Below are 15,044 nucleotides of genomic sequence, written 5' to 3'. Positions count from 1 at the left end.
AGCTGCCCCTCCCCTTGTCTTCCCCCACCACCTGCTGCCCCTCCCCTTGTCTCCCCCACCACCTGAGGCTGTTCAGGCCACTCCTCCTCTGTCTATTCATTGCCTCAATGACATCAGAGAGTCATGTGCCCATTATTTCACAATCACTCAATTATTACCCACAGCCATAGGTCACAAAAGGCTGCTGACACGTTCAGGGTTAATAACCCCTGCAAACTGAGCTCTGAGTAAGACAAGGGCCATCACTTGGTGTTTTCTTGCATGTTAAACACAGATCTCCTAGCAGTCATGGAGTCAAACAGCACAATCTTTGATCTGGCCAGTCCACACTGAACATAAACTAGTCTCACCTGCCTACTCCTGGCCCATATCCCTCCAAACCTTTCCTATTCAAGTACTTACCCAAATGCCTTTTATACATTGTAACTATAGCCACATCCATCACTTCTTCAGGAAGTTCATTCCACACATGAACCAGCCTCTGTAAAAAAAATTGCTCCTAATGGTTTTAAATCTCTCTCCTCTCATCTTAAAAATGTGCCCCTGAATCTTGAAAAAACATCTACCATTAACTCTATCTATACCCCTCATTATTTTATGAACTTCTATCAGGTGGCCTCTCATCATCCTACACTCCAGTGAAAATAGTTCCAGCCTATCCAACCTTTCTGTATAACTCAAACCTTCCATGCCTGGCAACATCCTGAACCGTCTCCAGCTTAATAATGTCCTTGCTATGACTGAGCAACCAGGACACAGTATTCCAGAAGAGGCCTCACCAATGTCCTGTGCAATCTCAACGTGACATCCCAACTCCTCTACTCAAAGGACTGAATGAAGTCAAAGGACCAAACACCTTTTTAAACACCCTGTCTGAATTCTGCCCATAGTGGCAGAAAAGTGGAATTTTGAAACTAAGAATCAAATTCAGGTTACATCAATATTTTCAGAACAAACAATTATAAAAAGCCAAATATGCAAATATTTATCCTATTTCCAGAAATGAACATTTGATTTTAAAATCTTCATCATATGATTATGATAATTAGCCATAATTTGGAGCTGCATTTTCCTAATTCCAAACTTACAAGGGGCTTTTTATTTTACTTTCAGCGTCCTACTCCACCAAGGTTGACAGAAAGCATGGACTAAGTTTCTGTACTTAACAAGCATTACTATTTATTACAGCGTGGATAAAGTGTGGAGCAGGAAAAAAAAGCACAGCAGATCAAGCAGAATCAGACAGGAGAACAGTCAATATTTCAGGTCAAGAACCTTTCATCAGGCTGGGGGGAGGGAAAAGGGCCTGTGAAATAAATAGGGGGGGGGGGGAGAGGCGGCTGTGATTGGTTATTGGGAAGGGAGAAATGGATAGGTAGGAAGGAAGATGGACAGATAGGCTCTGGTTAAGGGGGCGCGGTGAAGACGGAGGGCTGGGCCTGTGATGAGGTGGGGGTTGGGGAGATTTGGAGATTTATTACAAGTGATTAGACTCTAGCTATTAGTAGGAGAAAGTGGGGTCTGCAGATGCTGGAGATCAGAGCTGGAAATGTGTTGCTGGAAAAGCGCAGCAGGTCAGGCAGCATCCAGGGAACAGGAGAATCGACGTTTCGGGCATAAGCCCTTCTTCAGGAAAAGAAGGGCTTATGCCCGAAACGTCGATTCTCCTGTTCCCTGGATGCTGCCTGACCTGCTGCACTTTTCCAGCAACACATTTCCAGCTCTAGCTATTAGTAAGCAGTTATAACCTGTTAATTTATAAAACTAGTAATTAAAACTTTAATCCCATTGTAAACACTCCATGATAGACACACACTCACCACACACCACACACACACACCCACACACCACGCGCACACACACGGAGTGAGAACTGGGAAAGTTGTTCAGTATCACAGGATCTGTTGAGTTGGTTCTTGCTGAGCACAAGGTTTCTTCTTGGCCATCCTATTCCAACTGCTTCAGCTGGTTGCAAGAAGTACAGTTCACTTATGAAACGTCTCTGATTTATCAATTAAAAGTCCCAGCTACAGCATCAGCTGAAGAAAAGTTAAATTGGGTTTCTTCCAGATTAAAGCAGAGAACAGAGAGACAGCTCCTGAGCTCGTGGTGATCTGATCACTTCTCTATGTCTCTTTCCCAGTACCAAGCTGTTCAGTTATCTGAGAAGTAATCACACAGTTGCTGGCAGGCAAAAAGCCTTTATCATAGGTAAGTGGTCACTAGTTCATAGACCAAATTAACTTCTTAGTGTCAACCAGAGCTCCACCTGAAAACAGAACCTTCATTCCAGTTTGTCTGCAACCTAATCTTCAATTACTACATGTTTAAACTATTGTTTATGTCTATACTTGCCATAAGTGTCAGGATATTTACCTTTCAAAACATGCAATATCTTTTAAAAGACTGGTATTACAACAATTATTTTTCATTTCAGTCCATAATTTTTAAACGCGCACCAATTGAAGACATGTTTTTTACATTGTAAATGATATGCATTCTAACCTACAGCATTCAGGGCTCATGCAATATATTTCTTATATAATAATGGGCTTTTATAATGACACATAAAGCTTAAAATCATATTGGGGAAATAATTAAATCAAAACTATATATCTACCAGCATGGTGCCCCAGCTCGGCCTCCTCACAACATAGTGAACAACATAGTCAAGAACAACTATTCCAATCAACAACAATAAACCAAAATGCTACCAATCTCAACTGCTCCCAAACAGTGGATATGTCTACTAGTGTCAACCATATCAACCACTCCTGACTAGTCCCAGTAACTATATTAAAAACAAGCAGATCTCCGGCTCTTTCTGTTTTTATTTCAGGTCTCCAGCATCTGCAGAATTTTACTTTTATTTGAGTAGTCCCAATAATTGGTTGGCAACTGTTCTGGTGAAACTGTTTTCCCTTTTGGCAACATGGCACAGAAGAAGGTAATTTGGCCTCAAATCCATGGTAATAATCTTTTTTCATCCAGTTAGTCACAATCTTCAACTCTTTTCCATGACCTGATACGTTTATATTTGTGGCTGTTTAATTGGTTTTGATTTAAGCTTCCTTGCCAAAACAAGATAAAAATATAATAGGGTACATTTTCCCTTTGTCTACCCTTTTAGCAGCTGGCCAGTGGAGGAGCCACTTTTTCTTGAGAGTCTGTCCTATCATTCTATGATGTCATAGCTGATATGAACTTTATCTTCATTTATCTGTCTGTTACAAAGTCATAGAGTCATAGAGATGTACAGCCCGTACTGTCATTTAACAAAAATCTACCAAGGCTCATAAAACACTACAGTATTTAAGGTGGTAATTTTGTTAATGGTACCCTTGCTAATGCTTTGGGAGAGAATTGTTTTGAATTTCTTTGTCTAATTAATTCCATATACTTACTCCTTCCCCACAGCCCTGTATTCTTTTCATCGAGTATTTATTTAATTTCCTTTGAATATCACTGTTGGATCTGATTCCCACTCAATTCACAACTTAATGTAAAATAAAATGTTTCCTCACATATTCTCTGGCCCATTTGGCAGTCATCATAATTTGTGTCTTTTTGTTCCTGAAACTTTTTCCACTGGAACCAATTTCTACTTATTTACTCCATCAAAGCCACTCATGATTTTAAACACCTCTATCAAATATCCTCCTAACCTTCTCTGGTCCAAGGAGAGCAACACTAATTTCTCCATTTTACCTAATGAAGTCAGTCATCCCTGGTACCACTCTATGAATCTTTTCTGTAATCTTTTATAGGCATTGTACATTATATCTGAAGTGCCCAGAATTCAGTTACTCTTTAATTGTTTGTTACATTTCACTACACTCGTACCTCTAAGGAATGAAAGCTGTTGTCCCTGCGTGGTCCAGATTTATGACAATGTTAACGTATAAATGCCCTCTGAAATGACTTAGCAAGCCACTAAGTTGTATCAAACCACTGTGAAGTCTAAACAATGGTATAAACAGCACAGTCTATCCAGCACTACTTGCAGAACTGGCAACTACTGTGGGTAAAAACAGCTCTGTCAAGCATGCAATACCCACCTAGCAAACACAAGGGGGCTTTAGCCAAAGGTGTGAGAGCAGTCTCACAGACTTGTCAAGCAACAGCCTGACATAGTTATACTTATGAAATCATACCTCACAGAAAATGTCCTGGACACATCACCATCTTTGGGTATGCCCTGTTCCATCAGAAGGACAGACCTTGCAGAGGTGGCAACACAGTGGTTTACAGTTGGGAAGGAGTTGCCCTGGGAGTCCTCACCATTTTTTCTAGACGCATGAAGTCTTCAGGCTTTGGGCAAAACCTCTCGCTGATGACTATCATTGTCCCTTCAGCAGATATTCCTTGTAACAGAATTTAAGGAAGTACTGGGAGTAGCAAGGACACAGAATGTATTCTGAATGGAGGATTTCAATGTCCCTGACCAAGAGTGGCTTGATAGTACCACACTGACCAAGATTGTTGTGTTCTAAAGGACATGACTGCCGGACTGGATAGACAGTAGTTAGAAAAAGCACCAATAAAAGCATGAAATCTATTTGTCCTCATCAATCTACCTGTTCCAGATGCATCCAGCCATGACAGTATCAGTAGGAATGACCATCACTAGGCATATTTAAAATTAATTTTCAGAATGTGGGCTTTCCTGGCTAGGCCAGCATTTAATGTTGAGTGCCCTTGACAAGGTGGTGGTAAACCCCCTGCTTGAACTGTTGCAGTTTATTTGGTGTGATTACACCACCACGCTGTTAGGGGGGATTCCAGGATTTTGACCCAGTGACAGTGAAAGAATGGTGATATATTTCAACATCAGGGTGGTACGTTGCTTGAAGAGGAGTCCAGTGTGTTGTATGGCACTACCATTGTACTAAATTAGACATATTTTGATATAGATCTAGCAACTCAAAACTGAGCATCCATGAGGTAATGTCGGCCATCAGCTGCAGCAGACTTGTATTCAACCGCAATCTGTAACATTCTGACTTGGCATATCCCCCATCTCCCCTATTATCATTAGGCCAGCAGATCAACCCTGGGCCAGTTAAGAGTTCAGGAGAGCATGATAAGAGCAGCACTGGGCAAATACCTTAAAAAACGTCCAGTCTAGTGAAGCTACATTCATACGACAAATTGTGTGCCAAACAGTGTTGACAGCACCCAATAGACAGGGCTAGGAAATCCCACAGTCAACAGTTGTGGCGCATCCAGTTGTGAATGGTAGTGAACAATTAAACAACTAACAGGAGTTGATAGCTCCATGAATATCTCTATCCCCATTGCAAGGGGAGCCCAGAATATCAGTACCAGAGAAAGGCTGAATTATTTGTAACAATCTTTAGTAAGAAGTTCCAGCTTGAATACCTACCTCAGTCTCGTTGTGAGGACCTCAACATCAAAGATGCCGATCAATTCAATTCAATTTGCCAATTCAACCAATTCAATTCACTCTATGTGATTTCAAGAAATGACTAAGGACACTAGATACCGCAAAGACAATGGGCCCTGACAAAATTCTGGCAACAATATTGAAGACCTGTGGCCCAGTTCTAGCTCCACACATGGCCGAACTATTCTAGTAAGTTTACAACACTGGCAACACTTTCAAACCGATGACCTCTACGTCTTAGCAGAATAGGTACCATCAAGGCCCCAGCTGAGTTACACTACCACCATGATGTGCAAATATGCTGCTGTTCTTTCATTATCACTGTGTTGAAATCTTGGAACTCCCCTACCTAATGACAATAACTAACAGGAGTTGAAAGCTCCAGGAATATCTCCATTCTCATTGCAAGGGGAGCCGAGAACATCAGTACTGGAGATAAGGCTGAAATATTTGTAACAATCTTTAATAAGAAGTACCTCAAATGGAAGAGCAATTGATGGAAGGAGACAATGCTGATAATTTTGACTACATCCTAAGAACAATGAAATATATCTTTTTTGAGATTCCCCCACATACATTTTATATTGATTCAATCAATCCTAGGTGGAAAACAACATTTTTGTGAGGTGCAGAACAAAAGCAAAAATTGTTGGAGAAACTCTGGTCTCGTCGCATTTGTGGAGAGAAAGCAGAGTTAACATTTCAGGTCCAGTGACCTTCTTCAGCATCCTCACAGCTACTTAACAATGTAAACATTGGAGAGAAAGTTGGGTCGATTGTGTGAGATCGACAGCTTCCCACCAGTGCCAGGAATCCCAGGAAGGCTCAACTATGGCAGATACTTTGGCTGCAGCAAGTGGGAGAATAGAATGAGTAGGTCAATCTAGGGATGCAGTGCAAAATTAATGAGGTCCTCACAACGAGACTGAGGTAGGTATTCAAGCTGGAACTTCTTACTAAAGATTGTTACAAATCCCATTTCCAAACATTTGTTGAATGATAAGATAAGATTCTCCATAGTGAGCTGTGAGAACCCTATCTGCATGTATGCATTAGCATCTTCTTCATTATGTCATGTCACCTCATTAATATGCAGTTTGCCATTTTCTAAACAGCAGCATAGAAACTAGACATTAACAATTCCTGATGTGAAGGTCAGCATTACCTGGCAACTCCAACTCACCACTTGCTCTCCCGCTGGAACTATATATACACACCTTCCCTCCCAACTAGCATGACCTCCAGGCCCCCATTAGCAAAGCCCAGGATACAATATGCACAGGGTAAATAAAATGAACCATGCAGGAAAGCTGAAGGCTACCATCACTTGACCAGTGCACAGTTGAGCTTTACAAATGGCACCAGTGCCAGGAATCCCAGGAAGGCTCAACTATGGCAGATACTTTGGCTGCAGCAAGTGGGAGAATAGAATGAGTAGGTCAATCTAGGGATGCAGTGCAAAATTAATGAACCATATTTGAGAAAGTATCACAAGAAAATCTGCACAGATTTGTAGAAAGATAGTGTAAAAGGAGCCTGGTGAACTTGGTGCAGTACATGTTGTAATTGGTGCACACTGTTGTTACTGTGTGTGTGTAGTGCAGGGAGTGAATGTTTGTGGATATTTGCTCCAAGTCATCAGTGTAAGATTCCTCAGGTTAGGTATTTTTAATCAACCTTTTCAAAGATGTTATTACACACCTCTGGAGCAGGTGGTATTTGAACCTGGGCCTCCTGCCTCAGAGATAGGCACTACCACTGCACCATAAGAGCCCTCAGATCCTCAGATCCTCCTGTTCTGAGCCTAACTACCTTCAGCTGGTTTATCACATCGGAATTATAGATATTCGCTCATGATTCCACAATATTCAGTACCACTTATTATCTCCTCAGATACTGAAGCAGTCCAGGTCCATATGCAGCAAGACCCGGATGATATCCAGGCTTGGGCTGCCAAATGGTAAGTAACATTGACCATCTTCAACAAGAAAGAATTTAACTATTGTCCCTTGACATTCATTGGCATGACCATCACTAATCCCTCATTTTCAACATCCTGGAGTTTACAATTGACTTGAAACTGAAATGGGCTTGTCATATAAATATTGTGGCTACAAGGACAGGTCAGAGATTAGGAATCCTGCAGTGAGTAATTCAAGTTCTGACTCCAAAGCATGTCCACCATCTAGAGTGTGATGAAACACTCTTCACTTGCTTGGATGTGGCAAGACTTCAGAGCTTAGATCGGATCTGTTTGTTGTGAAATTGCTGAGTTCTATAGGGCACTTATTGCTTATTTTTTATAGCACACAAGTTATTACGTTTGGTAGCTTCACTAAGTTGACACCTCAGTTTTAAATATGCCTGTAGCTGCTCCTGGCATGCTGTCCTGCACTCTTCATCGAACCAGGGTTGATCCCCTTACTTGATGGCAATGGTGGAGTAGGTGATATGATAGGCCATGAGGTTGCAGATTGTGTTTGACATTAACTTGCTGCTGATGATGGTCCTCAGAGCCTTGTGAATGCCAGAAGCTAATTTGTAATGCCAAAGGAATTGATCATCACTAATCAACACTTAGAATATTATTGAAAAATAGTAGACCTTTATCTTGTCTATTCAACTGAAATTCCAGTAGACTGAAATGGAGAAGATTTAGCATTCTGCAACAGTCTTAGTTTAAATCAGCTGCACATATACACCTTTATGTTGTTCAGTTCCTAGCAATGGTAAGGTCAGACAGCAAGATGCTGTGTACATGAAGGTATCTGTGGGTTGCTACAATTGGAACACAGTTTTCTGGTATTTGGATATAATGACACACTTGCCCCTCACCTAAAGGTGTTGGATCACTGGCACCTGAATAATTATAAATGCCATAGCCTTGTCAGTAGGAAAATCAGGCCAAGCAGAATTAAAAATTCAAACTTTGGCTTCAATTACAACTCTTGCAGCCTGTACTTATTACACTATTGAAGCTGAAGTAACAGACTTTGTTCTTCCTTCCAGAAGCTAGGGCAGAACAACTTGCTTCCATAGAATTTTAAATGTCATCTTAAACTGCAGCAGACAAAAGAAAATCAAAGTCATGAACAAAATGAAAGAATTCATTCAGTAGAAAAATCTTCTGTCTGATGTGCATATTTGAAAGACGTTGATACTTTATTCATGGACATTCTGTGTTCAGAGAATAAGAGCAACTTTGAAACAATACTAAATTGAAGACTATATAAATAATACCCCAAAAGAATGTCATTGGATAATTGTAGATGAGTAAGACATTCAACCTACCTCAGCTAATTGATCCAGAATTAGATTAAAGTCAACCCAATTGGTTCTTAAATGATTCATATCCACTGTTCTATCTTGTAATGTATTCCATCTTGTTGTCACTGCTAGGAGATCATTATAGTTTTCGTCAAGGACATCAAATGAGTGATGTTTGGTTGCCTGATCATTATAGATTGATGTTAATTAAAGGAAATCTCAGGCAGGGTAAATAATGGGTAAGTGATCAATATTGATCACTTCTAGGCTTTTGGTTAAATTTATCTCCTTGAATCCAGCCCCACAATTGCTTTAAATCACTTTTCCCTTATTCTGTCTCGCAGAGTCGAGAGTGTGGTGCTGGAAAAGCACAGCAGGTCAGGCAGCATCCGAGGAGCAGGAGAATCGATGTTTCGGGTATAAGCTCTTCATCAGACCCTGATCTCCAGTATCTGTAGTCCTCACTTTCTCCTTCTTCTGTCTGACAGTTTGATTTCGATATAATTTTCCTTTAGTTCCAGATTGAACCTTTCAATTGTTTACAACGTCGTACATCTCCAGACCTAAGGGGCAACTTTTTCACACAGAGGGTGGTCCATGTATGGAATGAGCTGCCAGAGGAAGTGGTGGAGGCTGGTACAATTGCAACATTTAAGAGGCATCTGGAAGGGTATATGAATAGGAAGTGTTTGGAGAGATATGGGCCGGGTGCTGGCAGGTGGGACTAGATTGGGTTGAGATATCTGGTCAGCATGGACAGGTTGGACCGAAGGGTCTGTTTCCATGCTGTACATCTCTATGACTCTATGACTCTGTGACATATGCAAAGAATAAATGCAAAAAATCCACTTAACTAAGATCTCTGTGAATGAAGATAACCTTGTAAAGTAGGTTCTTTTACACTGCCTTACATTACTCCAATGTGTCTTGGGTGACTAGAATAGGCCACAATCCCCAAAGAGTGATTTAATCAGTATCACTGACTTGCATTCTACCATTTGATTATGTATCATGCAACATTCAATTGTCTTCTTTTTGGGTTTATTTATTCATGAGATGTGAATATTGCTATTAAGACCAACATTTATTAACCATTTCTAACTGCACCTGAAAATGAGCCACCTTCCTGATCTGCTGCAATTGTCTGGTCAAAGTAATCCCAGAGTGCTGTTAAATAGAAAGATCTTGGGTTTTGATCAGTGGTAATAAAGGATCAACAATATGGTTCCAAGTTAGAACGATGTTTGATTTAGGATTTTAGAGGGAATGATCTTTCCCTATTTCTACTGTCCTGGGCCTGCTTGGTGGTTCAGAGGAATGTTTGGCAGGTGCTATACAATAAACCCGGAGAAATTGACGTAGTACACTTTGTAGATGGTACACAATTCAGACACAGAGCCACATTGGTAGAGGGACTGAATGTTTTCAAATTACAAATGCAATCTATCTCAAACTCACACATTCCGCTTTTAATGGAAGCAGTACTAGGTGCAGAAATCAACATGGTCTCAGAGGTGTTGAAATATCTACATCAGGCTGCATGCCTAAGGTGTTTCCCTGCTCCAGTATTCACACTAGCCAGCCTCAGACACATTCAACTTTATATAATACCCAGAGGCCATTTGATTCCACGTAATGCTCAAGACTTAACGCATTGTTTCATTACCTAAATGTGTCCAATTAGTGATGCAGACCGTTTCTGCAATGCCCCAGAAAATTCAGCAAAGACAGTGTCACTCAACAAGCTGACTCAAATCCTGAGCTAGCCACTTATCTAGCCAGAGCTGAAAATGTGTTGCTGGAAAAGCGCAGCAGGTCAGACAGCATCCAGGGAACAGGAGAATCGACGTTTCGGGCATAAGCCCTTCTTCAGGAATGGCTTATGCCCGAAACGTCGATTCTCCTGTTCCCTGGATGCTGCCTGACCTGCTGCACTTTTCCAGCAACACATTTTCAGCTCTGATCTCTAGCATCTGCAGTCCTCACTTTCTCCTCACTTATCTAGCCAACCTATTCAAGTGCAGCTGCATCACTGTCATCTACCTGACAATGTGAATTTGCCCTCCCAATAATACTCAAGAAGCTCACCATTATCCAGGATGAAGCAATTTGATTAGCATCCTATCTGCAACCTTAAGTATCCCTGCCACTACAACTTGCACGCATATATGCACTGCAGCAACTCATCATGCCTCCTTCATCAGTATCTTTCAAACTTGCACCTCTATCATCTGGGAGAATAAGGACAACACATATATGGGAACACTACCAGCCGCAAGTACTCCTACAAGTCACACATTATCCTGACTCTGAAACATATTGGAGTTTCTTCACTGCTGCAGGATCAAAATCCTGGAATTTCCACATTGACAGAAATAATGGTACACTAACATTATATGGACTGTTATGGTAGTTCACCACTAAATTTGCAGAGGCACATGAGAGGTATGGTGGAGTAGTGACAATGTTACTAGACTAGCAATCTAGAGCCTCAGACTAATGTTCTGGGGATAAGAGTTATAATCCAGCCATGGCAGCTGGTACAATTTGAATTCAATGAATAAATCTGGAATTAAAAGCTAGTCTCATTAATGGTAGGCATGAAAATATTATTGATTGTTAAAAATAAAAATCTGATTCATGAGAGTCCTTTAAGGAAGGAAATCTACCATATTTATCTGCCCTGTTGACACATGGTTCCAGACCCACAGTGAAATGGTTGATTTTTAAATGCCTTCTGAAATGACCTCATGATCACCTTGAATCAACCTAGGCACCAGAACTGAAACCTGTACACCCAGCCCTGTCAATCCTGCAAAGATCTTTTTACTAACATCTGCTTGTGGCAAAATGGAGAGAGCTGTCATGTAGCAGCCTAACCTAAGTCTTTCTTGTAGAACTATACCTTCCAGACAAAGTGCCAGTCACCACATTATAATTTCTGCCCTACTGGCAGGACAGAACCAGCAGTGGCAATAGAGCTGGACGCTTGTTACTAAGTTAAATATTAGCAAGGAAATCTGCTGGTTACTATCTACTGTAAAACCATGGCCACCCACCCCCACCCCCAGCAGCTAATGAATCAGTACTCCTCTATGTTGAATACTACCTGGAGGAAGCATTGGAAAGGTGGCATGTGCACAGAATGTACTTTGGGTAGGGACTTCAGTGTCATCACCAAGAGTGGCTCAGTAGCACCACCAGTTACTTTATAAGATCTATAGTGTTCAATTTGACTTTAATTGTAAGACTTAAGTTGAATACAATTATAGACTAAGTTTGACTGAACCTATCTGGAGGTCCTCTAGTTCTGAAAAATAGAAGACCGCTCCAGGTATATATATAAAAAAAGTGTAGATTCTGGAAATCAGAAACAAAAACAGAAATCACTGGAAAAACTCGGCAGTTCTGGCAGCATCTCTGTAGAGAAACCAGAACTGAGGAATGGTCACTAGATCTGAAATGTTTACTTCAGACACAAATATGTTTTCACATGTTTCATGGAATTTACAAATTAATCACAATAAGTATAAAAGAATGAGATTCAATAAAGGCAGTATATATGTCAGTCCATAATGGGACACCAGTTCATGACTTTTGGCTAATTAGGCACGTGTATTATTCTTTTCAGTTCACTGAAATTGTTGTTCTTCTAGCTTCTCTCTTTCTGCAGACGCAACTGCTAAGTGTTAATGCTTGTTGACTCTTTCTAGCCATTAATCATTGGTTTGGTCAGTGGAAACCTCAACTCTGAATGACTTACCAGTACATGATTAGTCTTCAATTAGATCATCAGTGTGTGCCCAATTTATGATTGGTTTCTTCAGGGTGACAGTCATTTTGCTGTTATCACTTCCCATTATCTCCTGACTGCTTCCCAATGATATCAGCCACTTCCATGAGTGTCCTTTTCCTCACAGCTTTTCTCTATTAGTAGAGTGTTCAAAGCCTAATATGTAAAAATAAGGATCATCATCAAAATATTTTCAGTCTGTTTAGAGAATACTGCTGTTACATCCTACTAATTAATATTGTTTCAAATGCTTAATGAGACATGGAAGAAATCTGGAAAATTTGAAAATCTATCGACATCTTTTAGTTAACAAACGGTTCATGTTTGACTTCATAATGGATGCTGCTGACTGAAACAGATTAACAAAAATTTATTTTCTCTATTCTCTATAGAGATAGGAATCACATTACCAAGAATCAGAGATAGATGTCACATTATCAAAATTCAAACTTCAACACTGTACGTTGTTGTTTAACACCGCATATGATTCATTCTAGATCTTCTTAAGAAGTTATTATATAGAATTGATTTAAGAATCTAATTGAAAAGTATTATAGTTTCAGAACCAATCCAATTTTAAACATAAACTATGCCTTTGAGTAAAGGCTTTTTAGCTTTTGTTAGCCTGAGTTTGCATTAACATTGGCCTTAAAACCAAGTTTCCAACATTTGTTTATTTTGATCTGAGGTGATATGGCACACCACCTAAACACACAAAATGTGCATTCACAGACAATGGATCACATGACCCCAGTGCATTTTATTGACCTTAACTAAGTAGAATATGATATTTTGCCACAAGCAGATGTTAGTAAAAAGATCTTTGCAGGATTGACATGGCTGGATGCCTAGGTTGATTCAAGGTGGTCATGAGGTCATTTCAGAAGGTATTTAAAAATCAACCATTTCACTGTGGGTCTGGAACCATGTGTCAACAGGGCAGATAAATATGGTAGATTTCCTTCCTTAAAGGACTCTCATGAATCAGATTTTTATTTTTAACAGTTTTCTAAAGGGTGGGATGTTCAAGCATGCTCAGTCTGCAATCAATGGGTAACAATACAACTGAGGAGAACTCCAGTCTTAGATTGTGTATCTCATGTAAAATCATTTGGAAATAAAATGGCCTGTTGTAACAGTGGATTTTCATGACCTACTAACATTATAATTACTGCTGAACATTCTGACTACCCTGTAAAGTTAATTTTATGTCCCTGGAAAGACAAATTTCTGCATTATGACAAAAAAAATCCACACTGACTGATACCATAATCTGTTTACTCTGCATATTTCCAGCACTTTCCCAACAACCATCCAACTCCTCGCCAAAATTGCCAGAAGTGTACACACCTCACACAGCTACCAGCTTAGTACAATACACCACCATAGCATCTAAATTAGAGTCTAAATTATGGTTTCTAGCCCCTAACTTTTACATTAATTATATTTTAATAGAAATTGAAGTTAAAAAGTTACAGGGAAAATGCCAGAAAGTCTTGTTGTTCACATCTGCTGTTGAAATATTGATCAAGTGCCATAAAAAATTGTTTCCAACTTAAAGGACTCCAGAACCTTATCAGTGATCAGAAAGCTGAGCAAAGTTTGATAATGCTTTCATGCGTCAGCATTGAGAATTCTCAGTTCCAAATTAATTCTGTAGCTGTGTGTGAACATAACTGTGAGACTTTTAGCTTTTCAAGTTGGTTTTGGAAGCTGCCATAAATCATGAAGAAAAATGTTATAATAGCATTCTGATGTACTATTTATGATAAAATTTGCGATTTTGTTGCAATGAAGTATGGATTGAATCGTGTAATTGAACTTCTTTATAATCAGTAACTATTCTAACCTTTCACTGCATGTTACTTATATAAGTAAAAAGACAAATAAGTAGCTGTAGACCACAAACTGTTCACAGCAATAGGAACAGATTACTATGCCAAATTCTTCCAGTGGTAAAGCTTGCAAGATATTGATGGAGGAGCCTTGATGCATTTCTGTAGTGCTTGCCGTATATTATTGTCACTGTACACCATAGTGGAGGATGGGAGAGTTTAAAGTGTGTCCAGATAGCCTGCAGCCTGAATAGCTAGGCCCAAAACCAGAAGGATAACTCCATGAGCTTAGTGGGATGCAAGCTCAGGCTGCTGAGTAATCCTGGATTACTCAATAGCCTGAGCTTGCATCCCACTAAACTGGCAATGAATGTAAATTGCATGACTTCAGTCTGAGCTTCCAACCAGCACCCAGATATTAGAAAACATGTGATACCATGAAAGGGGAGACATCGACTACCAGACTTAGCATCATGGATTCTGGAGGTATTCTCATGGAGTTATCCACCAGTCCCACATCAGAAAAGATTGGCTCCAGACCCTGTGCAAAGGCATGTACCAAGATAGATCTAGACTGTTTCTTGACAGTGACAATAGGTTTCTTGACAGGCCTGTCATGCACAAAATCTTTTTTCTTGGTATATTCTTAAGACTACAAAATGTAAGAGCAGAAATTAGGCCATTCAGCCCATCAAGTCTGCTTTGCTATTCAATCATGGCTGATAGGTCCAAACCAAAGGAG

Source organism: Chiloscyllium plagiosum, unplaced genomic scaffold, assembly GCF_037043375.1.
Source record: "Chiloscyllium plagiosum isolate Xiang-an unplaced genomic scaffold, Cpla_swu_hap1 HiC_scaffold_5, whole genome shotgun sequence".
Taxonomy (NCBI): Eukaryota; Metazoa; Chordata; class Chondrichthyes; order Orectolobiformes; family Hemiscylliidae; genus Chiloscyllium; species Chiloscyllium plagiosum.
This window is presented reverse-complemented; position numbering follows the sequence as displayed.